The 25,646-nt window shown below is 41.8% G+C and overlaps 1 protein-coding gene across 3 annotated transcripts in view; it reads right to left on the bottom strand.

Moving 5' to 3' along the window:
• DAAM2 (dishevelled associated activator of morphogenesis 2) overlaps positions 1–25,646 on the bottom strand; it is a 171,690-nt gene that overhangs the window by 138,111 nt on the left and 7,933 nt on the right. The window contains exon 1 of one of the 3 annotated variants that reach the window (XM_082757201.1): positions 4,350–4,394. The exons of the other annotated variants lie outside the window; for them this stretch is intronic. The gene's annotated coding sequence lies outside the window, so the exon portion shown is untranslated. Of the gene's footprint in view, positions 1–4,349; positions 4,395–25,646 lie in introns of those variants that run through there. 3 annotated transcript variants of the gene reach the window in all.

Here is a 25,646-nt window from a genome sequence, read left to right as displayed (position 1 = left end):
TCCTTGGGGCAGGGCTGATCACACAGAGAAGTTGAGTTTATGCATGGCAGGGTTGTTGTAGCCTAATGGAATTAGTCCTTGAAGAGTAAGAGGGATTTGGCACAACATAGTTCTAAAGGCTTACCTGAAACCATGCCTGCAAAGATGCAATGGCCTCTCCAAGTTATACGTGGCCCTTCAGGGCATTCATTCAAAATGGGGATTAATTGAAGAGGACATCTCAATCAGCTGTTGCTTTTTCTGTTCAACAGTATGCTATAAAAGGAGCATTTTACTATTTAGAGGAAGCGCAGGAAATCCTTTCTCTAAATGCACTGATCTTATCAGTCTGCTCTGCAGCCGATCCTTCTTCACCACTGTCACTTATAGGAATAGGATTATACATATGATGAGCAAACTTCACTTTCCATGCTTGTACAAGACACACTTGAATTTCAACAATTAGAATTAATTTTAAACAGAGCTTGGCCCCTGCCATCAAGAACATGTTTTGTCAAAACTGTCCAGCTTCCATTTCAGCACAAAACAGCAAGCAGATGTCCAAAAAGAGTGGACAGAGCTGCTCCAATGGAAAAAGAACTGCCTTCAAAAAAGAAAAAAATCATATTGGAAAAAAAAAAAAAGGCTATTTTAGTGCTCAGAATTCTATAGATGCCTTTTGAGTTTGTTTGTTTTTAAGGAAAATAAAAACTGAAGAAGTTTCCCATTTCACTAAATCACTTCCCCTCCTACTGAACCCCAAAGGAATAAAAATAAAATATAAAAATAAAATATAATTTAGAATAACCTATCACCATTGATTTTTTTTTGAAATTTTTTTTGATTTTTTGCAGTTGGCAGCATAAAAAAAAAAAAGGAGGAAATAGTTACAAATAAACACATGTTTCTAGTGTGATTTATCACAAATTTTGAAATATCCAGTTCTCATAAGAATGTGGAAACATTCGGGAAACTCTATGTTTTCAAAATTTGCCAATTCTGAGATCAGACCTTTTCATGAGAAAATCTCAATGGAAAAATGTGCGAGACATACTGAGCTCTTTTGAAAGCCTAACCACCAGTGTCCATGAGGCACAGGAACTCTTACCACGAGCTGGTCTGTCTTCTCAGAACAGTGCCTCAATCAGCCAAGGGATTCTTGTTTCCAACCTATGTGGCCATTTCAGCACCTGTAGGCTATTACCAGCTGCGGTCCTTCAGCAACAGCAGTCATTTAGCTGCTAGTTTGGTCAGGAATATAGAGACTTCTACTTTACCCCTGAGCTGCCTGATCCACTTTGAACAAGTAGTACAGCACAACAGGAGGAGACTTTTAACAAGACCAACTGGGCTAGTTGCCTTGTTGGGAGAAATAGAGGATCTCCATCTGATCTGCTGGGCAAGTGTCTGAAGCATGGGGAGCAACCTCACATTCAAGGACCCCTTCTTTTACTGATTTTCAAAGGTACTGGGGAAAAAAAAAAAAAAAGGCAAAAAAAAGACACAAAATCATCATCACAAATACACATGCATATCCCACATCAATCATTGCCAAAGGGACAGCAGAGCAGGAATGTCCAGCTGTGTCCACAATCTGATCTGCTTCCTTTTAGATCTGCTCAAGCCTTCTCACCTTTCAACTCACACTTCCAAAAAAAACGAATAAAACAACAACGACTAAAAAGAAACATCCCGCAATTTACAGGCACACATGGAAGGTACATAGCAAGCTAAGTGGCACAAGGCAGTGCTAAGTAGATAAAAGCAATGCAGGAGGATATTTCCATGTGTTAGCTGGCTAACAAGCCAATACAGGCTCGAAGTGAGAAGGATGTGAAAGAAAGCTCTGACCTCAGGTTTATTTTGCTTCCACTGGCTTCAGTGAGACTTGCACTCACAAATTTGAGGACAATCTTATGAACTACGAAGCAGAAAGGGTTGTACCAATCAGCTAGGCTGACCTCATGCATAACACATGCCACAGGATTGCCATAAATTAATTCCTGTCTGAAGTAGAATATAACTTTTCAATAGGCATCTCATTTGATTTAAAGATTTCCAGCAACAGAAAATCTACCACAACCCTCAGTAAACAGTCTCTAACTTTAGAAATTTGTGCTTCATCTGCCAAGTTTCAATCCCCTGAGCCTGGTTCCTGACTTGATTTTCCTAGCCTGAAGAATGCTATCACCAAATATTCTCTATATAGCTAATTATAAATGGTGATGAACAAATCACCTTTTAAGTACCTCCTTAAGTAATTAAAGGATAAGCTTTTGAATCTCACCCATCAATAGAGGGGATTAATCAATGTTAAATTCTGTAACCTTCCATTTAGCACCTCTACAGCAGTCTGTCACATGTACAGCAGTCACTTCACAGTGGCTCACTCTTGGATCGGAAAATTATTTAAATCTAAACCAGAACTTGCATATCATGGCTACCTGGAAAGACACAAGGATTCACAATACAGGCATGAAGACCATGACGGCCTGCTTAAGACCTACAACAAGCAAGTGGCAGAGCCTGAAGTAATACCAATTAATTCTGATTTTAAATCCCTGTCCTTGTTCCCAATGCCATCTTTCTGCACGATACAAGACAGAAGTTATGCTAGAAACAAAACAAAAAAACCACATCCCGGAATCTCTCCAGACTTTGAGCAAAGTTTGAGAGTTATTTGCATGCAACTGAAAGTAATATAGAAAAAATCTTGGGATCTGCATAATAGTATCCTTCCTGATTATTTTGAGGCATAGAAAGCATACCAAGCAAATGAAATGCTGAGGCCTGCACCCACAACAGGCCCACTCGCAGATTCTTGTTCTTCTGCAACTTCAGAGGTGCTTGCCAAGACCAGGTTCAGCAGCCTACTGAGGCTTTACTATCGGTTTGATTTCTAAGAACTAAGAAGTCAACAAATTCTCTTAGTTCCAATTTTACGTCTGTCCCACAAATTCCAGCCCGCTAATGTAAACACCATAAAGAAAAACAACTTTAAAAACAAAATATTTGAAAGTCAGTTTCCCTTCTTTACTAGCTGCCAAGAGCAGAGTTCAGGTCTCTGGGCTTCTTGAGTTGATGAAATCATTAACACCTACAGCAGCGTAAGGAATGTAACTCTGCCCTCAGGACTTGGTAAGTAATAAGAAACCGGTGTCAGTTTCACCTTTAAAAAACAGTTCCAAGTAATAAATTTCCAATTTCAGATCCGGATGGAAACCCGGCCCAAACAGCACAGGAGAGTCACAATTCAGAGCGCTGGGTTCAAAAGGCATCAACACTGGCAACTGCACCAGCAAGACGCTCGTGAAAACAATCAGAAGATGCCCACCCAAAAATGACGCCTCGCTGCACAATGCATCCAGCACCGTGCACAGGGAGCTACTGCAGAAACACAGTGCACAACGCTCAAAGCACAGAAAACTGGATTCATTTTCTCTTCAGCCTGTAGCGCTGATGGTCCTTTCCTTGCTACAGACGCCAGACCAAGAATTAGGGAAACCTTGTGTGGCAACAGCAGGCAGCCAGTCTGGAAGCTGGAGAGTCAGTGTGAATTACAGGGTCTGTACGCATTCAGCCATCTCCATAAAGGACTCCCTTTATACTCATTACAACACATTTCTGTCTTTGCTACTACAAGAGGGAATACAGAGGAGGGATTTGCAGCTGTTGCTTGGAAAAAGCAAGGTTTTCTAACAGCATGAAAGTGGGGTGCATCTCTTTCCAGCAATGTGAGCCTCAAGTGCCCTACACCACATGCCAAGAACTTGGTAGCAGCTCATCCACATCTTCCCCAAACACAGCACAGCAGGCACCATCCTACACAACTTGGACGTGCCCTTTTCCATTTCAGGGGAGAGGGAGTCATGACTGCAAGTTCAATACTATCCTCATGCCATCAATTAGGGCTGCCCATGAGACACACAGATGGCTTTCCAGTGCACTTAACCCACCACTCCCCTCATTGTGCTACCTCCACCCCATTCCCTCTGGGCTTCAGGCCTGGAGCAGAAGCTGCTGCTTTTCCCTCTCTGCTATTTCCATGTTCTTCAGCTGAATTCACTCCAGCATTGTAACGCATGGTGGAAAATAAATGCCACAGTGATAAATTGCCATTTAATCTGTATACATTTCAAGCTCTAGGCAAGCTCTCTCTTCAGCTTCCATCCTGTTAGGATGGGATGCTCAGAGCATCCTAGCATGCTGAATATCCTGCAAACTGTTGTGTATATTGATGCCAATGTTGTGTTTTGTTCCTCCCCATAAGCATGCGTCAGATACCCTTCCTGAAAACACCTCCTCTGGCATGTGCTCTCATGCGCTGCTGGTACTGCATGCCACTCCTCCTGTAAAATTCAATTCCTTACATCCTACCAATAGCCCAAGAGTCCAGGATTCTCAGTCATTTCCCGTCCCTGGGATTAGCATCCAACGATGTCCTGTTTACATTTCAGGGCTGTGGTGGAAATAAACACCATAATGTCAGGACATTCCATCAGCAGGATTCCAGCGCAGCCATGCTGGGCTCCGAGCAGGATGCCGAACCACGTATGGTCTTACTTTTTATTTTCTCTTCTTTCCTCTTCCTTATACTTCCATTACCTAACTGAAATAGCAGAGGGTGCCTTCTAATGAGTCTGTGCAAGTAGTTAACGTACTGGAAAGACCTTTACAATTGTGAAGTTACTAAATCAAGGGAATCAACAAGCAAGTAAATAAACAAAACAAGCAATGAAGGGCTACTGCATCACAAAAATGATATTATTTCTTTAGTAAACAGAAATCTGAAGCAACATTGTAACCTCCTTCCCCACCCCCATCAGGCAGATGATGAAATTGAGGCATGGACAAGACAAAGCCATTCCCCACTTAGCTGTCTGTAAGGAATAAATTCTGCTGTCAACTGTGGTACAAGTAAGAGTAAACGTCGTTCAAAAAATTATTTATTTCAATTCTTCTTAATTACATTTCACCTACATAGTTAAATAGCAACGCCTGAATAATCAGAGGAGACAACACAAATGCATCTGCTATGAAATCTCTGCCAAGAGAGTAGGTTATAAAACTTCCAGACTAGAAGAGCCTGTTAACAAATAGGCTGTCCCGTAGTATGATTAAGAACTGTATTTCTCACCCCTGCAATGTACAAACAAATGCTGTCTTCTCCATTCCAATCAGAGTATTAAATATAAATATTTTGAAGAGGGATCTCTCAGGACACACAAACTGGACGGCTACCAAGGACAGCCTGAATACTCTGAAAATGACATTTTCTATGATGCAACGGATCTCTCAGAATCAGAGAAAACAAAGGGAAAGATATACCAGGCTTCTACACCCTGTTTGTCCCAATGCAAAACCACTGTGCTGTACAATATTCTGTTGAGTGGTTAGTCCAATCTAGATTTCTAGTGTTGTCATTTTATGTGTGGTAGACCTACTGCAAAGGTATTGATCCTTGATGGAATATAACTGGAAACCAGATATTGGAATAAATGCTTGCATTTGGAATTGAATTGGCACGGAAATGGCTCCCTAGCACTTGCATGAGATTCCACGTGATTTGGAGATCCATGAGATCTGCAATTTGCAGCCCAGGCTAGAGCTGGCTGTGGCAGTTTTGTACAATGCTTTAGTCTCATAGTATTTCATTAGTTAAGAGTCCCTCTCTTTCAGGATAGCTCTGATGGTCACCTAGAAACTCCAGGAAGTGTGACGAGAGCTGCACTCCACCCCTAAATAAAGCCAGGGTGACAATACCTGTGCACCAGGCTGTCAATGGCCTCCCTCCCCACTTCTACATGTTCCTTATTAGCCACCATTCACCGAGTGCACTATCCCTGCCAAAATGCCACATATGACAAGGACAGCTTTGAGGATCAGGTGCCACAATGCCACACGGAGCATTTTCTGTTCTGCAACATTTGTTTCAGAAGAAACGTATGGAAGACTACACCTCACCGCATTTAGACCATGATGCAAGACTCACCTCTTTGTCCAAAACTTAGCACGATCTGTAGACTCAGAACCCCCTGGCACTTTTCCATAAACTGTATTTTTCTTTCTGCTTGTCCCTGAAGTTTACAAGCATATTGTTGGAGGCAGGTAGGGAGTACTGGTGCTTTTGCTCCCCCTATTTGGGAAGCCGTTGATTTAAACCATGTGCACACGCTGAAGTCTCAGCAAGGACATTATAAATGCATGTAACGATGTGACGGCTGCTGGCGATCAATGGAAAGAAAATAGGGGGGAGGGCGAAGTTTACTGGGTCTCGGGCCAGCTCCTAATGGACAAGCTCCCACATCACCAAACCAAACGCTGCAGCTGCCGCTAATCACATCAGTCAACCGGCTCCCCTGCTCAGCCAAGAAGCGCACACGGAGGCTGCCCGAGCTGCTGTCTCCCAGCGTGCTGCCACAGGACTCCGGAGGGCACTGGCGAGACAGGGCACGAGGAAAGTTCACGTCCATTGCCTACATTTCGCCTGCTGTTTTAGCGTCTTCCACAAATACTACGCTAACTTTAAAAATATTCGGTGGGCCCATGTTAAAAATAAAGTGCAAGCTGGCTTCCATGAGAAAGCAACTGAGCCAATGCCATTTATAGTAATTCGATGTGTCACTGAATAGCATCATTTTTATAAATACACTGAAAGCCGGACATGAAATAACTGGTTAACAGCTCCCTAATCACAAGGGCTTCCTCTGCTACACATTTTTCCTATTTATCCAATGGCTTCTGTTTTATATCTAGTTTGCTAATGGAAAGAGGGGAAGGGGGAGGGGGAAAATTGGCCTAAACTGATCCAGCAGATGCACAGAGCAGGGGCCTCAAACACTGGCTTCTTTTCTGCAGCCACCAAAGGGCGGTGGGGGAGAGACATTTCAGCAAAATTCTTTCTCTGCAGCAACTACCGCAGAAACACATTTCCCTCTGTTTGGAGCCACTCAAAATAACTGCAGCTCAAATGCCAGAAGAGTATTTTGTGCTTCCTGCATTCAGAAGGAGAAAGAGATGGGAAAACACTGAAGAAAGTTCCTAGTATGGTGGTCTCAAGGCAGCAGTAGCAGGCTTTAAGGGAAAAGAAAAAAAAAAAAAAAAAAAAAAAAACACGCACTCCCTCATAAAGAAAGCAAAACAAAACTAGCCCCCAAATATTTGTTCTTTAATGATCCCAAAGTGTTTCACAGCTATGCATAGGAAACGTGTTATTTTATGGGACAGCCCATCTTCTAGGCCATGCAGACCAGTCAGATTTTTCCAGTTCTTCTGTGTACCCAGTTTCCCCCAACTGCCAGGAATCCCTGCGCAGTGTGACTGCCTGCAGCACATGCAGCTATCATCATTTCTGCATGCACTAAGGTAGGCTGCCAAAGCCCACAGGAGATGACAAGGAGAGGAGACCTGTTGAAGCATGAGGCTGCAACCACCATCCATCCTGCCTCAACCGCATCATCCCATCCAGCCCCGCCACATTGCTTCAGCTTCTCCTTGGTCCCCAGTCAGGAAGCTGGCAGCCTGATGGCACATCCATGGCTGGCAGCCTGTCCTGTGTTACCTTACGGGGGCAGAGGGTGGGTGGGAGGAGGCTTCACACTGTCCCAAAATCATGCACCAAGACAGGTTACAGGATTCAACATCTCCTCAATGCTACATCTACCTTTGTTCTGTCCACTTTAATTTTAAGCTGCTCAATAACTACTCAGTGGTTTTACTGTGCAGAGGCGGATGAGGGTGCACAGCACATACAAGCAGAACGTGACTGAGCGCTATCCAAACTGAACCCAGCAGCAGAGGCAAGAGGCAAACTCCCTGTGTTGTGTGCTCCTGCCCACGATGCCCTCAGCTACAGGGAATAACGTTCTGCTCTCACCCCTCGTTCTAAACTGCAGCATTAGCCCCAGAAAGAGGCATGCAGATCTCCTATGCTAACCACACTGCCAGCATCTTCATATCAAAACTACACCTATGTTACCGAGTCCTCACAGGCCACCATCTGCACCTGAAGCAATGAAGTTGTCTGTGTTGTGATGACTTAAATTCACTTCCCAGTCAATTGTAAAAAAAACTATCTGGAAGGAAAGAGACAGTGACAAATACAGTGGGGTAGTGGCACTGGAACAGTTTTACCTCTGCACTCACTGCACTGTGGGCAGGTTGTAGCCCCTGACCTCTCCCTCCAACTGCTTAGGGTAACCTGTGCTGAAAGCACCTCCAGGTCTGGGTCAAAGGGATTTCTCCTTGTGAATGGTACGAGTGGATGTGGTGAAAATGTAGGTATGTGTCAGGAGAAACTGGACCCTGAAGACTTGATTTCATTTCAGAATTGAAAATAAATATGTAACTTTAAAATTATATTTACTTACAAACAAAGAGCTGAGTATATCCACTTGGTAGCTTTGCCCCAGTTTGTAAAGCAGGCAATTTATGGCTAGGTTTTGTATTTCCCACCTAAGGAATCCCAGTGTAACAGGAGACAACCAAACTAGCCATGTGCTGATTGACCCCAGTGCAGAGCCTTTGCCACCAGTGGAGTAGGCAAAGGAGAAAAAGAAAGCGAGAAGCAATCTGCACTGGAACTACAGGCACATGCAAGCCAATGATACCATGAGATCTGTTCCCTCCTGCTCCCCCTTGTTTCTCCATCTCCTTTGACTTGCAGTGTTCACAGAAGCAACACAGTGGCTTTCTGTGTAAATAATGCAGTGCTGCAGAGAGCAGTTCTTCCTTTCTTGCTGAAGAGTAAGGAGAAAACTCGTCTCAAACGGGCTGGCATCGCTGGACCAAATGCACACGCCTCGCCTTGTGCTGCATCAAGTCAGAAAACATGATGGCCCAGCAGCAATGCCTTGACGTGCCGAGTGGGATTACAAACCGGGGCCTGCACTTTGTATGGAAAAGCAGCAAGCAGACTGCCAAGACCCCTCTCTAAATACATTTCAAAGTGGGTTATTGTGAGGAGTGTGAGCACTATGATCTCAGCTGCCAACAAGTACTTCTGTGGGAAGCAGTCTGGAAGCAGGAACTCATTCTCCCAACAATCCAGGCTTTGACCCACATTCGTGCTGTGCAGTTAATCTAAGTGGAATTAGTGCTGGTGAAAGGGGCCATATGGACAGCCCTTGAGACAGAAATCTTATTTACCCACAGAAATTCCCCTGCGGCCAGCAACATTGTAAGATACATTTTGCATGCATGTGCCAAAGCCACGTGTGCTTCTCTCCAGCTCAAAACAACAAATCCTGGACTATCCAACCCCAACCTTCTGCAAGATTACATGGAAAAATTTTGCAATTCCTATGTTCATGCAAAGTAAACAGCAGAGCGACTCAAAAGCATTTTTGCACAACACACAGAGCACCTATCAGCCTTTCCTTATTTGTGCCATATTTGTATGGGGCTGAGGATATCAAAAAACACATTGGTGGTATTCTGGTCAAATTGCAAAATAAACATATTTTGCTACAACCAAAATGCACCTCGCCATACCTGCTGTATACTATTTTATTTTCTCTCTTCTCAGGCTGCAGTTCCTGTAACTCCACCCCAGGACTGCTTACTAATGACAGACCAAAACTTCCAGTTAACATGTCTTTTAGGTATCATGAGGTATGAAAGCCACATGAACAACACCAACTCAGCAAGGCAGAAGATAAGCCTGGACTTAGATTCTACTTTTCCTGGAAAGCAAGGCTTACAATGTAATTCCCCTGTGTCTTCACAAGACACATGGACTGTGTCTACACAAACTTTGGAGGACTCCATGAATACTCCTCACATGCAAGATAGCACCATATCACACAGCTGTCAGAGAAGCATCCCTCGTTAACATTCTTTAGCTTGTTTTATGAACTGAGATATTGCAGAGGAAAAAGAAAATTGAAGAAGCTGTCTAAAACCAGCAATGTTTGATGGTCCGTGAGTAGAGACTGGCAAAGATAGGTGCACCAGAGATCTGTGCAATGACTAAGTAAACCAGAACATTTTTTCTCTCAGCTATATTATATGTGATTGAACAACTACAGTAGCCCAGGGACCTTTCATTTCTGAAAACACAATGGTAGGTGGTGTTAAAAAAAAAAAAGCAGTTGAATTTGCTGTTTTTCAGCAAGTGTCAACAGAAACAATGTTTGGCTTGCTTGCTTGCATTTCTCTAAGTTTTCAAATTGAAATATTCCTTTGTTAATAACTTTCTAGACACCCTACACAAAGCATCCCCCACACACTTCTCTGGTGGATTCTCCTACAGGAGTGTAGGTTGAAATATTAAAGTAACTCACTGGCTTTTGGTATCGTATGTTTCCATGCTAATCATTGAAATTCTGGACTGACCATGACTGACAGGTATTGAGGCAATTCAAAACCTCATTGCTGCAGACATCATGAAACTAACAGCAAGCACAGAGCAAGCACATAAGGTTACTAGCAGAACAGGTACAGCTTCAAGCAAGCAGAAAGCCTTGCTGCTACCCTGTACCCTGTCATCCCTGACCACCATCTCTGCCTGATGAGAAGACATTCATCTTTCAAAAGAGCATGAGGAGAGAGCAGAGGCTCTGAATCCTGAGTCCATCCCTGGAGGAGGATATGCTTATGCTTACATGCCATCACCTTTTTGCTCATTCCTGAGGCAGACTACTCAGTCTTCACCTGGCTTCTGCCATCAAGGTCTGTATGTTTCAGGAGTTAGGGCACGCATTCATCGGCAGCACCTCTGCTTTCAGCCCTGGGAAATGAGACTGGCACAAGGTTCACTCCCACCTTCCTCCTGAACTTAGGGGTAAATCACAGTTCAGGACTGAATGAAAAACATTTTACCCAGGAAACTGGAAGCCAGCAAGTGTTTACCTTGGAACTGAACCCTCTGTTCCACCAAAGCAGTGTGCTGGAACAGTTATGCACCAGGACAGCCCTCTCAGATAGGAAGCGCTTGGGGAACTCACAATAATGCCTGATCCAGCCTGAAATCCCAGTTGGCCACAGTTCACAAAATACTAGTCCTTTCCCCCTCTAAACAGTAAAGTGGTGTTACACATCTCCATAAAAGTGAAGCCCAGTCCTGCTTTTGCTTTTCAGGCTAGTACTGTTCCCACAAACTCTCCTGTATCAGTTCCTTAGCTTGTTTATATTGCAAGTTCCTTGGAGCAGTGGCAGCTTCTCCTTTTGCTTCTCATTGGAGCTTAGTTACAAAGAATAATAGTCAAATCTGCATTGGCAACATCTTCTATGGCCAGGCAAAAAGCCCAGAGAAAGCGTCAGAAATTCTCTGACCTTAAATATATTCTTCTATGCTTGTTCTGCATTCTCAGTCACAGCTTTTGTTCACTTCAGAGCGATGAGTTTGCCTTTGAACACATTGATTATGATCATCCAATCATAGCAACACCTTCCCAAAACCTTGCTAATACCAGACCACCCAGATGGTATCACAGTGAACATGTGGGCAATGGGATGAACAAATTCACTTCAGATGAAATACTAGGCACTGAATTCACCAACCCAGGCTAGCACTGCTATTTACTGATTACAATACCTACACACACGAGGCTTTATGCCATGAGGTCTTCCATTCCAAAAATATATACACTGTAATGCAGATGGCAGAGAAAAAGCGGGCAGAGGAAAACTTAAACACTCCTCCCCTTGAATTAAACCCCCTTGCAGAAGCCTGTTCTCCCTCCACAAGTCTACTCTGAAAGACCACTGCAAGTGTTCTGAATGATGAGCAGGAGATGCTTTGTTTCATACTCTAACTCAGCCCTAAGCTTCATGTTTTATGGATAAAAGCACAGCTCCTGCTCCCCAGCACCCAACAGAAAGATGAGATGAAGGTCAGAATGGACCATCATGGCCATCAGACCTGACTTCTGCAGACCACAAACTGCAGGATCTCATCTAATAACTTCTGCAACCCTGGTCTCTCATAGAAATAGAAACAGAGCTGGCATCACATGGTGGAATACAAATAAATAAATATGATATATTAGGATAAATAAATTTTATCCTAAACTGTTTTCTGTCTTTGTGTAAATATAACACCACCTTGAATCTGCAGGATATGGGCTTCACCACAAAACATCTTTCTACGGCTCACCAAGCACCCTCTCCCCGATCACTGCTTACTAGATTACCAAATAGCAGTTGATCAAGTCTAGCTAGCTGTAATTCTCAAACACCACAAAAGAAACATTAAGGAGTCCTGCTTAAGAACAATTTTCTTTCCAGTCTAATTAGCATTTGTGACAAGACAGAAAACATCTACACTACCACAAAGCTAAGCAGCAGCTACAATTTTGATGCCTCTGGACAAATTCTTTGCTCAGTCACGGAAGAACAAATTTGTTTGTCTTCAGCAGGATTTTATTGGTATTTTAAAGGTGTCTTTGGTCTCCAGTGGAAGGGCAAGGTGTAAATGAGCCAAGAATTTGATCCAAAATTACCTAAAGTCACTACTTTTTATGATGCTGTTATTTTGCTCCAATCAACGGCACCCAAACCAAGTGGCTTTCCTGCTGACCTGCTAAGAGATACTTGTCATTTTTCAGGCTGACCCTAATCACCATTCAGTGTTCTTAGAAAGGTACGGCCTCCTTCTCCTCTTTGCTTTTGAACAAGTCTGAGCACTCTGGTACAACCCTTTTGAATTGCATTAAGTTCCCCTTGATTTTGATGAAGTTCCCTCTCTCAGAAACAGCAAGTAGGTTCCTCCACTACGTCTGGCACAAACTGTGATCACCGTCACAGACAAATATTTCCAAAGCCAAAGAAATCCTGTGTGTGCTAAGAGAACACAGTGGAAAAGAACACCTTGAGATGTGAGATAAGCAGAGTAACTAGAAAAAACTATGAAAAACTGTATTTGAAACCTTCAGGATATAAGCCAATCTCTGAAGGAGTCAGGAAGAATATGTCCTCTCCGCCACTCTTCTGTACTTGAAACAAACAAACAAACAAACAAGCTCCCTGTGAGATCTGAACAATGTTGAATAGCTCCAGATCACAGGATGAGAAACATGACCTCTTCCAAAAAACAAATTATGGGAACCTTAAACTGCAATTTCTGTTCAATGGAGATGATGGAACACCATGAAGTTCAGCTCATCGTTTCCTCAGCACAACACTTTTCTATTTTCCTTGCCAAAGACATTATTCTTCAAGACACAAGCTGAGCAGAGGTTGAGAATGGGGACAGTTACCCCTGTAACTGGCAGGCTGCTTTTGTGAGGAATGCAGGGGAACGTGCATTGGCTGCCATCAGAGACAAGATTCCAGCTGAAATGACTATTTGGTCCCTTTTGGCATGATAGTTGTTGAACTGCTACACTTTGCTACTGTAATAGGACTTTGTAACCTTGCTCTTTCTGTACTGGTTCAACATTGATTTTGGTTGAAGTTGCTGCCAATGTAACATCCTGAAATACAGGGCCCCACCACAGTCAGAGGGAAAAGAAGGTATGATGGAACCAGGGAGGGGTTAAAGAAAACACAGAGAAGAACATTGTACTTGGCTGAACAAGTAACTTGTGAATATGTCTTGAGAAACGTCCTGGATTATCAACTGTAATAAAATCCATCAATGAGGAAAACAGGGATGTCCAAGAGAACTATAAGTTCTGGTTTTCTGTGTTCATTTCATGCATGGTTTGAAAAAATCCCTTTATAAAACAATGAAGAAAAAAAAAAAAAAAAGGAAAAGAAAAAAAAAAGAGAGGAAGGAGAAAGAAAAAGGGGAAAAGGGGGAGAAAAAAGAAAAAAGAAAAAAAAAAAAGTAAGAAAATGCAGCCATAGAAAGCTCAGTTTTCCAGGTAATTAGACACTGATTTATGCACTCCTCCACTTAGGAGGATGACAGCAAACTAACATTTGGGACAGGGATGGATGAGCAAGGATGAAGAAATGAAGTTTTTAAGTTAAGTTGGAGACTGAGAGCCTGCCTGTTAGTTCAGAGAGCAGCAGTTCCTTTATGGAGAATGCATCTGAAGGAAGGAAGGGGAAGTGGGGCAGAAACAAGAACCAAAGAACAAAATGGTCCCCAAATTACATAGGTGTATACTTGAGGTGGGTAGCTGGTCCTCAGGCAAGAAGACTTCAGAAGCAGCGGTAAAGATCTCCAATTTTTTCCTCTCAGAGTTCTTACAGCACGATCCTCCCTTTATCACATGCACTGGAGACGTCCTTTTTCCAATCTTAAAGCAACATTTAGTAATACCTTTAAGATATGGGCCGGAAAGAGCTTTCTGCACAGTTACAGCACTAATTACTTCCCCTGAGTTTGAGGAAGACTATCCAAGTTTCCACACAAGTTCTCTGTTTCCTATTGAAACAGAATGGCTTAGCACGTGAATGTTTCTCTCCCTCCAGCACCTGGATTCGTTTGGGTAGGAATAAGTAACTAGCCAAGCTGCTCCTTTATCTCAAGCCATGGAAGCCTATAATTTTCTTGTTGATATCCTAAGATCTCTGCATGCCAGAAACACAGGACAAGTATCCGCATGCACTACTTGGATAGAAGGCTACTTGTTTGTTGTTGTTTTTTTTTTTTTTTTTTAATGTATGCTGTAGTCCCATCTTGATATGGTTGAAAACTACTTCAGTTTCCAACTCCCTACCTGTTGAAGTTAGGCTGGCGTGTTTGCTATTAAATTTTTTCGTGATAGCCAAGTATGAAAAACTATTCTTTCTAAACAGAGCAGTGACCTCGAGCAATCCAGCAGTCTGCTGCAAATGCTGGTTAAGGGGATAAGCTCTGCTTTATCTCCAGCATCCTTTTAGGATGCCTAACTACGTGCAGGAACAAAACGCAATAAAAAGTTTTAAGAAAGGAAAAAGAGCAAGCAACAAACCTTATCTTCCTATCTTCATCATAAACATGCAAAGCTACCCATATGGCCCACTGCAAAAGAATGCATTTCCTGGAGGCACTGTGCTGTCTCACTAATGCACACATACAAGATGTACTGTACAGATATCAACTGGAGGTCACAAAATCCCACTGCTGACCAGCACAAAAAATAAAAAATCCTCATATTTCACAGTTAGGAGATTCTCGCACAGCCACATTTCACAACACAGCAGCTGAGTAAGGATTTTTCAAAACAGCAAAAACATCAAAGTATGTTGAAGGGCCCAGATACATGAATCCTGCTCAAAATCAAAAATGTCTGTTCCCGCTGCTCTACAGAAGAGAGAGCTGGATGCATTTGTGGGTTTGTATAACGATGTGCATGCACAGCATCATGCTAGGAAACTTGCAGATCTCTGATGAAGAGTACAAGCGTATGTTCATTTATCCCAGGACAGAAGTGTGCGATCGCATGCCCTGTCGCATTCTCAAGGGGTGCACACGTTGGTCGAGCAGGATGAGGGCAGAAACACAAGTACACACACATGCAATTCTTGCTTCTTTTTTGTATACAAAATACAGATTTAGAGCCTGAGTGCTACATCTTGGCAGTCAGAAAAGAGTGATGTTTCTCATGTAGCAAATACCACCCAAGCTGCAAAAGCCATTTTTCTTGTTGCTCTTCCACTCCATGTGCATGTTGGCACCTCATGCCGACATGAAGTCATAGTATATTCCAGGAACAGCTCTAGCTTTTTCTTTTCATTTCTTTTTTTTTTTTTTTTTTTTTTTCTTCTTCTTCTTCTTTAAAGGAAAGGAAAAAAAAAATGAGTTAAAAAAAAAAAAAAAGTGACAAGCTTACCAAAATTGGTTTAAACCATAAAGACTGAGACTCTGAAAGGCATGAACATGCTTTAATCACAGGGCAAGCATCCTCCAAGAGAAATCTTGGGAATCTTTATTCCTGTGAACTCCAGCAGAGTCAAAACCACAGTGAGGTCATTTGATGACTGTGGAAGAAGACAGAGGCTTCTGCAGGCTCTTATCCAGTTTGCCTGCACTGTATTAATAACCTGGGACTTCTGACATACATAATACAATCCAGTCATTTCTGATAAAAACAGAAGAGGATTATGTACGTTTCACTGTATATGACAGCATCAAATGAGGCTTTGAAGCAATGCTGTGGGTCTTGGATGGCTTTTCTACTTTTTTAAGCCACTGGCTGCTTCAATTGGAACCCAAACCGTGCTTTTCTGTGACGTGTCTTCTTTCACAGACATTAATTATTTTCTAGAGCATTCTAGGCCATCTAATAGAACAAAGGACTGGAAATGCAAACAGCTTCTCTGGCTGCTCAGGGCTGCTACCAATCTAAGATTTTCAAGGTCCCTGAAACCACAGAACCTATCTTCTCCAGTTTCCCAAAGCTGTGCCACAGGATCCATATCCTGTCCCGACAATTTCTAACCCACCAACGGAACGACAGGAGCCTGAGGCATTACAGCAACGTTCAGCAGGCGCCGCTGGAATTCCAGGCAGAGAATTAAAAGCTGGTTTTGCTTTGTAGTAACAAGAAATTATTCCAGCTAACAAATGTTCTGCAGCAGGAAGAGACAATGACTTTGTCATCTCTATCAACTCTGAACAGCAAGAAACTCACAGCAGAAATCAAATGTTACAGAACCTTACCGCTAACTAATGTTGGTGCTTCTTTAACCCCTGTGCTGGTGACCCTAACACCAGACTGACAGCTTCGGAGGATGCTGGAAAGGATGGGTTCTCCAAAGGTATGACTGCTCGTTGTTAAACCAGCTAAAGGATGATAATTCTCCATCAGTCGACATTGTTTCCAGCCACACAGTTTTGGTGGTGTTTTTTGTTGTTTGTTTTTGTGGTTGTTTTTGGTTTGGTTTGGCTTTGGCTTGGACTGAAAGTGAAAAGAAACACTCTGCATTGCTCTGAACACTGGGAAACAAAATTCAACAAGAATACCTACACCAATCTTCCAAGTCTGGTATTGGAAACTCTTCATTATCAGGGCTAAAATGCCACTAAAATCCTTAGATAAAAGAGCAACCTGATGACAGGTATTCTTTCCTAAATACGTTTAGCCACATGTATAGAGAAGAAAAGAACACATTATCAAGGGATTGAGAGCAACTTCAAATACACCAGTTCTATCACATTTTCCAACTTGCTGCATTGGTCTCAATCACACAAGTGTCATTTTTTTTTTTGCTTTGTCCTCTAAGCAAAGCTCAGTTAAAGAACACAACTTCCTTTTATTCTGAAGTATGTGGACTGCAAAGAATCCAGACAATTTTTCAAGCTTAGATGCCACAGGGGAAGAGGGAATGATCCCCAGGTCATGCTATTTTTAAGGCTTGCCTCCCCACCATGTCATCACTTCTATGCCACTTCTACAGAGAATGGTAGCTTTGGAACAGCTTCAGTGAAGAAGATATGAAAGTCATATAAGAAGTGTAATTAGTGGGTTCCTACTGTGAAAAGTGTCAGGTCACAGCCTATCCTTAAGATCTTTGTGTTTAGACCCCCAATGCAAAAGCAATAATCAGTTTACCTCATTAGTTGCAAGTACTGAAAGAATCGTGGACAAACCACATAATGAAACATCCATGAATTTAAAGCTCTGTATAAAGGCACCAAGTTTCAGGATCAAAGGAATGTTTGCAGACCAGCCAGTTCCAAAAGCATCTTTTGATGTTTATGGACTGAAACTGTTCCATTTTCACCCTGTTCAGTTATACACTGTTTGTGATCTTTGCTATCATGGCAGGAAGAGTGAAGGAGGAAGGGGGAAATCATCATCTACTGATCATCTGGGGGTTTAAGAAAGTTTTTGTTTGAAGAAGAAAGTGGTGAGGAAAAGGCTAATCTCAGGCATAAAAATTGACTCTGTTTTCTGTGTAGCTGGATATGCAAAAAGATCTTAGAACTGGGAGCTAAAAGTGGAAAAATAAATCTGCCCAGGAACAAAGATATTCAGAAGAAGAAAAGAATTTATCTAGAGAGCCATTTGCAATCTTTAATTTTAATGGGAAATCAGACATTAAATCAGACTAAACACCACTCAACTGCCTCATGAGGGACTCATAAAAGGACTCTCTATCAGGGAGTATAGCAATAAGACAAGTGGTAATGGCTTTAAACTAAAAGAGGGCAGATTTAGATTAGACATTATGAAGAAATTCTTTACTCAGAGGGTGGTGAGGCACTGGCACAGGTTGCCCAGAGAAGCTGTGGATGCCCCATCCCTGGAATTGTTCAAGGCCAGGTTGGATGGGGCTTTGGGCAACCTGGTCTGGTGAGAGGTGTCCCTGCAGGGGGCTTGGAACTAGGTGGTCTTTAACGTCCCTCCCAGTCCAAACCATTCTGTGATTCTATAATCACCAATTCAGGTTTATCCCCATCTGAATGTATCCTAGATTCTGTTTCCTGAAAAAAATCCTACATGGACTGAGATCTCCAAAAAAAGATTTGCTGTTGACTTCTAACCATTGGTAGGATTTCAACATGATATTTGGCTAGTAAGATCTCTGAAGTTATTTCACAGTGACCACAGGTCTGGTTGGGTGTTTTAGCCTGTGCACGTCTGTGCTGCTTCAATTTTATCAGTATTGGTTTAGAATTTTCTCTTTGCATGGAAATAGTATCTGTTTTAGTATCATTTTTAATTGTACAGCTGGAGCTGAAAAAGAAAACAGGTTATTTCATCTTTTGGTTTCCAATAGCCAACCTTTAAGTCTAGACCACCGAAGTTTATGCAGAACAGTCCTTTATGTTGCCAATCTCTACTAACTTATTCTAATATCCTCTTATGTATTTCCTCTTATCCTCTATGCATTTCCTGGTATGTTGGCAGAGAGGCTGAGACAGATGAAGTCATTAGACAAAGGGGTCAATGCTGGTGAATGTTAACTAGGCAAAGTATTAGCACCACAATTCAGCTGACCGCAGCCCTTCACGTCTCTGAAGCATCAAGGTACAAAGAGGATATGTGTACATAGAGGAACTGAGATACAGGAAGAGCGAGAGACTTCATGCACAGTAAAACCAAGGAAATATGAAGACAGACCCCAAAAAGGTGCGTGAGTTATTTTTTTAACTCACTAACTATATGAGGATTTGTGGTTGTTTTTAGCTTAATTAAAGGTCAGACTGTGGTGCATGAAGCTATCACCTGTATTCAGTACCATGTCCATTGTGGCACAGAATTAAATTGTGTTGCCTTTAAAGTGGCAATAAAAATCACTTTATATCAAAGAAGTACTGTTGCACTACATTAATTGTAACATAAGCACTATTCTTACTCTTGGATGTTTAAATCATCAAACCTTGTAAATTTCTCAATTCTAGTGATAGTCTCGGAAGCTCTTTCTTATTCAAACTCATTCTTGGTGGGACAGAGTAGTAATTTTCTGAACTATTGTATCGCAGACTGCCTCAGAATCACCTTAACATTATCACAGAGGTCACATTAAGAGTTCATGTGGAAGAATGAACTTCAGGAAAATCTGTACTATCCCTCAACATGGAAGGTTAAGATGGGAGGTCTGAATGCACAACCAAATAAGCACAAGCTAAGAAAAAGGTCAAAAGGAAAAAAAAAAAAAAAATGGAAGAAAGGTGAGAATGGAAGACTAATCAGAGCTACAAATTCTGAGAGGACAAATATTTCAAGAGGGCCCAATCAACAGGTAAAATGTGGTTAAGCAAAATCTCAAGCCATTTAAGTTCAGTTTAAAGATATCCCCAAGAGAAAAAAAGAGACAAAAATGCCGTAGAGGTAAGCCAGTGTCTGTGACATGAGAAGAGACATAGAAGGTGAGGACAATTTAAATGAAACTTAAGTGCACAGAAATGGAATGCGCAAAGCCAACAAGCAAGTGGAAAGTCTGCCTGAGCCACTTCTACATAGATGCTCTGTGCACCACTTCCACCAACCTGACAGATGACAAATAAAAAAAAAATAATAATAAAAAAAAAATAGTAACACTGCAACACAGGAATTTGTGGAAGCTTTTTTTTTTTTTTTTTTTTTTTTTAGGAAAAAAAAAGATGACAAAACCAGGGAGTATATTTTAAGAACCTTAAAATTTTCATTTGGGGCAATTTATCTGCTTAAGTTCTAGCTAAAGTGGGCAGCGAAAAGCAGAAGAAACATAGTCCCGAACACTATGATTTGGAGAGGTTAGACAACTGTAGATGAACTTTGTATATCTCAGCGTATGTATTTACGTACCTACAGGTACACGTGTATCCATGCAACATAAAAGTGAGGAAGATGGAAAATTTTCCATGGAATTACTTGAATCTCCAGCCTAAATACACACAATCTTACTGTTATGTGTAAGGATGGATTGGCAAGGATGGATTTCATCCCTTTTAATTAGGAAAGGAGCTTTCAAACTCATTCACCATTTCTCTCACTGTATTATATTCCTTTCATCCTAGGGACTCTGCACAATTAGATGGATTAAATCCACCCATTTAAGCCTACCCACTCTTGAAAGGAGACAAAGAACAGACAGAGAAACAAATGTTAACAGACTGTCAAATTTTGGGAAGTACCACATGCATCTGTGACATGTAGGACCATGATGGCTGAGAACTTTGATAAAAATCTAGCTCCAAAACAGATGATTACATAGAAATAAATCTCACTCTCTGAGAAAGAATAGACTCTCAGAGAAGCCAAAGTAAGGGTGCTGGCATCAACTTTAACAAAGTCTGGATCCCACCCAGAATAGTTAGGTGATTCACCAAAGTTAGACAGCGAGCCAGTCTTCAGACTCACAAACCACTCTTCTATACCACACAAACACACAGTATATACTCGACAACCCAGGAATGACTGGAGAGTGCAGTAATGCATAGTACTTCCTACAAGTTGCCTTGAAAAGGTAAGTCTGGAGTGCCATCTGTTACTCATTGTGATCTCTGTCTGAGTAAGAGAATGAGTTCATAATTAAATTATGATTACGTTAAATTACGATTGTAAGTTAAAACAAGAGGAAAGGAAGAGCTGCTTCTGGGTTGTTCAAAGAAAACTGGGATAAGAGCTTTCTTGTTTCAGGCTGGCCCTAGAGATCTCACTAAAAGAGACATTTAGTTATTTGTAAGAAAAGCTAAAGTACCATAAACTTTCACTTTCCAGGTTACAGAACAAATCCAGAACTGGACTATGTTCAGACAAGTTGGGAACGGTATAGTTCATGTTGATAAATAAAAAACACTAAGCATTGCCCAGAAAACAGCACAGCAGCCTGCCTCAGGAAAGCAGAACTCTATTTAAAACCACTTAAAAAGGACACTTTCTACAAATTAAGATTTGGTAATGAGTAAAAAAAGATCAGAGGCAAAACTACATGCTGATTATGAGAGAACTTAATTAAGGAAATTGCACCCATCTGCACGAAGTTGAAATGGAAACATGTTCATTTCCAGGATTACCAATATTCCTGCTTCACAAGAAAAATCAAAATGATGCCCAGGCTAAAGCCAGGTTCATAACCTAATAGCGGTGTCCATGTGTATTTTGGATGTTTATCTCATACATTAAGGACATGTAGCAAGCTCTGGGTTCCTCACAGAGATATTTTCAAGCAAAAGCAAGGCATGAATGTCAGACTCGCATAATTGATTAAGAAGATAATCAACTTGAAGAAGCTAAACTTCAATCTCACATAATGAATAGTTAGAGCAAAGTCAGTGGCAAAGCTCTACAGTATGTCCGTAAAATCAGATTTTGGCCAGCTTTGTTTGACCTATAGTTTTTTCCTTACCCACCATGAATGGACCCAGACCATTTCCCATCAAACTCAGTTGTGTTTCAGAGGAATAATCTCTTGAGAGTACATGCTAAATAAAGTCCTGCATAAGATCCACCAGGAGAGTTTTCCTGCCTCCACACCTGCCAACAGCTATGGTCATCCTGACCCCACACTTGGCACTGACTACTGCCAGCCAGTCAAAGGGAATCCTGCTTTTTACATTAGAAACACATTAAATACCTTTGGTGCTGTTACTACAAAGCGTGTCTGAACTGACCAAGCAGCCAGCTGTGCACAAAGCTTCTGTGAATAAATCTGAAGCACATTATGACAAAAGACAGTAAGTAGGGCACAGTTCAGCAGGAGATCCATATTCAGCATGGAAAGATAGCCCACTGGACTGAAAGACAAAAATCACCTGCAAACTAAATCTCAGGCTGCTAATATCAGAGCCAAAGAAGCCAATCTAAAAACAATGCTACTAAAAACATCACTGAAACTGAAAGTCTTTTTAAGAATTAACCTTTCACAATACACACTTTTGATTGTTTACCTAGCCTTTCAATTGATCTTGATATGGTGAATGAAGATGCTGTTCTTTTAAAACAACCCATCAAATTCTTCTTCAGGCTACATAAAGACAATGTATTAAAAGATAGAAAGGAAAAAAAAAAAAGTTTTTCATTATATGGCAATCTCATCAATTAAAATCTATGTGCTTTCTGCTCAGACTAGACTACACTTTCTTATGTCACTGGTTAAACTGCATATCACATAGATTTTAAAGACTCTTCCCTTTCCCCAGCATTAGTGCTATCATATGCCCAGGAGATTTTAGGCATGTCTTTTTTCCTGAAAATGCTGCCTTGCTGGAACAAGACAGTTTTGGTCATTTGCCTTGGCCTTTTGGATGAATGGCAACCATGAGCTGTGGACAAAGAACTGAGCTGCATGTGCAACTGCTCCTTATACAGAGTATCACAGATGTACATACTTACTGAGAAAGTAAAGAAAACACAGGAGGAATGTCCAGCATCAGGCCCTCAAAGTTTTAACCCATTAAAGTGAATTCAATATCACATTTGCCTGGGAGGGTGGAAGACAATACCAAAGCAAGGAATTTTCTCATTCTTGGAAGCTGAATCCAGTAATTTGTTTCCTTCTATGGCTATTACATAGCCTTTTAAAAGAATGTTTATTTCTGGCTCTGCCTGTCCTGTGTGAACCTTCTACCCAGGATCCTGGAAGGATAAAATACAACTAATCCTGACCAAGGACCTCTAGCAAAAATCTCCAGCAGGATTCAGAGCACAACCACTGTCATGACCATCTACTTCAGTTTCTGTACAGCAAGTAAAGAGTTGAAAAGAAGAGAACGAGGGACTGTCAACTGATGCTTGATTAGAGCCCCTAGAAAGCTGCCCCACATTTCTGGCTGTGGATAAGACCATGACACAGCAGGTGTCTGAAGAGACTGTGGCCAAATGGAAAATGCTGTGCCAGAGCAGGTACATCTCGAAATGACCGTGGCTGTGGATAAATCCTTGCAGCACGTATACCTCTGAAGAGGCTGTGGCCAATGGACAAGCCCAGGCTGGAGCAGGGGCAAGGGGAAGAGTTCATTGCAGTGTTAATAGAGGGTGCAGAGGGTGATATTCAGAGTGATGGCATTTGTCTTCCCAAGAAACCATGATGCATGCTGAGCCCTGCTGTCCTGGATGTGGCTGAACACCTGCCTGCTGATGGGAAGTGGTGAATGGATTCCTTCTTTGGCTTTACTTGCACATGCACCTTTTGCTTTACCCAGTAAGCTGTCTTTATCTCAACCCGTGAGTTCTCGCACTTGTATTTTTCCAATTCTCTTCCCCATCCCACCTGGGGAGAGCGAGTAAGCAGCAGTGTGGTACTGAGCTGCCTGCCAGGGCTAAACCACAACAGTGTTTTAGGGACTCTGAGGCATCTTGTGATGCCATTGAGCAGGAGTAACTGTCCAGTGCCCAGAAAATCAAGCTGCAAGTGAACATATCAAGGTCATAGCAAACCATGCTCAGCTCTCTCTCCTCTCCATGCTTGCCCCTCGACTGCAGCATAGCGTGGGATCCTGACAGCAGGAGGTTCCCACTGCAGGCCTTTGGCTTCAGCTCTCCGTTGGCCCCAGGACTCTCTGCTCTTCTCAGGGACTCTCCATGCACTCTGAAGAAGAAAGATTCCAGGCATTCATCTGGGGCTCTGGGAGTCACTTGCCTCATTCCTTCTGAGGACACGGCTGGAAATGTGCCCTCAAAGACTCATTTGTGAATTGCATTCCCTCCAAAAGTGTTATCAGCTTGTTCATTTCAAACAGATTTTTGCAGAGGGATAGGAGAGTTGGGATAGATGAAAGAACTGCATCAATGCTTTTGCCTATCCCAGGCATATTCTTCTCAGACCCAAGTCACTCTTCATAAAGTCCATAGTGAAAGCTCTTTTCAAAGATGCAAAAAGATGCAGGCCACTTTATCCTTCTCTCCATCTCCTCCTCCTGATCCCAGAGTTAACATATTCTCTGCCTACCAAGTAAAACATGAACAGCCACCTTCTCCTGCATATCTGAGAACTGACCAGAAAGACCAAAGGGCTCCCAGAACTGTAGAATTTGTCAAACACAATGCAAACACAAAGCACAATGACACTGATAATAATGCACATTGCAATAAGAAGCACAATAGTAATTATGTTCCCTTTTTCAGGAAAAACAGCGAAGGAGAGAAAGTCAAGAATGCTCTCAGATCACAGGAGGATTGTTAGAAAAGTGAAGAGCTATTAAAGTTAGAGACCAGTGCTGGCACAAAACCAAATGGGCATGAACTGGCCATGAACAAATTTAGTTTTGAAATTAGAAGCAGATTTCTAAAAACCAGAGGAGTGAGGTTCTTGAATGGTTTCCCAATAGGAAACAACAGGAGCAAAAGCCATTTCGTTTTCAGACAGAGACTGATAAATTACAAAGGGAATCCTGCAACTTAATTTTCTGCAATTACAGAAAGCTGTACTCCATGACTCAGGTCTCTTTCAGTCTTGTATATCTCATCCTCAGCTGAGCCAAGGAAGGAAAAAATAATAATAAAATCCAGAGCTGAGGTGCAATAGAACCATAATATTACCAGGGCAGTTAGTACAAGGGTAAGTCTACTTTCTTTATTAAGCATATTTATGTTTTTTTTGTTTGTTTGTTTTGCTTTGTTTTTTGAGCAGAATGCATTTACCTCTAGGGACTTCAGTATTTTCAGGTAAAAATTTGGATCATAAGGGAAGATTGAATAGGGACTGAAGTTCTGTAATATCTATGACCACCTGCAAAGAACAGCATGGAAGCGAAACCTCCCATCTATCCTGCTAACATTTGACTAGACTGTGAGAAGTCATCTTCACAGACCTGTATCCAGGGATTACGGCTGTCAAAGGAACTGTATAAAGGGGTAGATAAGTGAGAATCTTAAAACAGCAACTGATTCAGGAAGAATCTGAGTAAAACAAAAAAAGTCTTACAGTTGCAAAATGTATAAATGGGTACAGAAATGATGTCTTCTTCCAGACTTGCCTGAAATCTTACTGGAAAGAAGTCTCTGCAACCATTAAAGAAAGTCAGCAGGGAGAAATCTTTTCACATTGTATTTCTATATTGAAAAACCCAGGATAATACCACCCTTTTCTGCACACAGAAGAAAAAGCAAAGTACACAAAGCTGAGAAAGCATGAAAAATACAGTACTGTAACATAAGAAGTCATCTGTGAACTCTCCCGTAGCACATCAAACATGAGGTATTCATTCATTCTCACAAATGGAGTCAGTGTTGATCTATAAGCTGCAGCTCTGTATTACACATTTCAGTTTCATGCGTTTAAGCCAGACAAACATTCCCAGGGGATTGAAAGAACCCGCTACAGTGAGTTGTGGTTCTATTTCGGATCATATCGCAGCATAACAAATCACAGTTTCAGACACTGGGATAAGGGGCTCAATAAACCAAGTAGCATGATAACTT

Source organism: Aythya marila (assembly GCF_965140915.1).
Source record: "Aythya marila genome assembly, chromosome: 3".
Lineage (NCBI taxonomy): Eukaryota > Metazoa > Chordata > Aves > Anseriformes > Anatidae > Aythya > Aythya marila.
The sequence above is the reverse complement of the archived record's forward strand: the minus strand, read 5'-3'. Positions and strand labels throughout refer to the sequence as shown.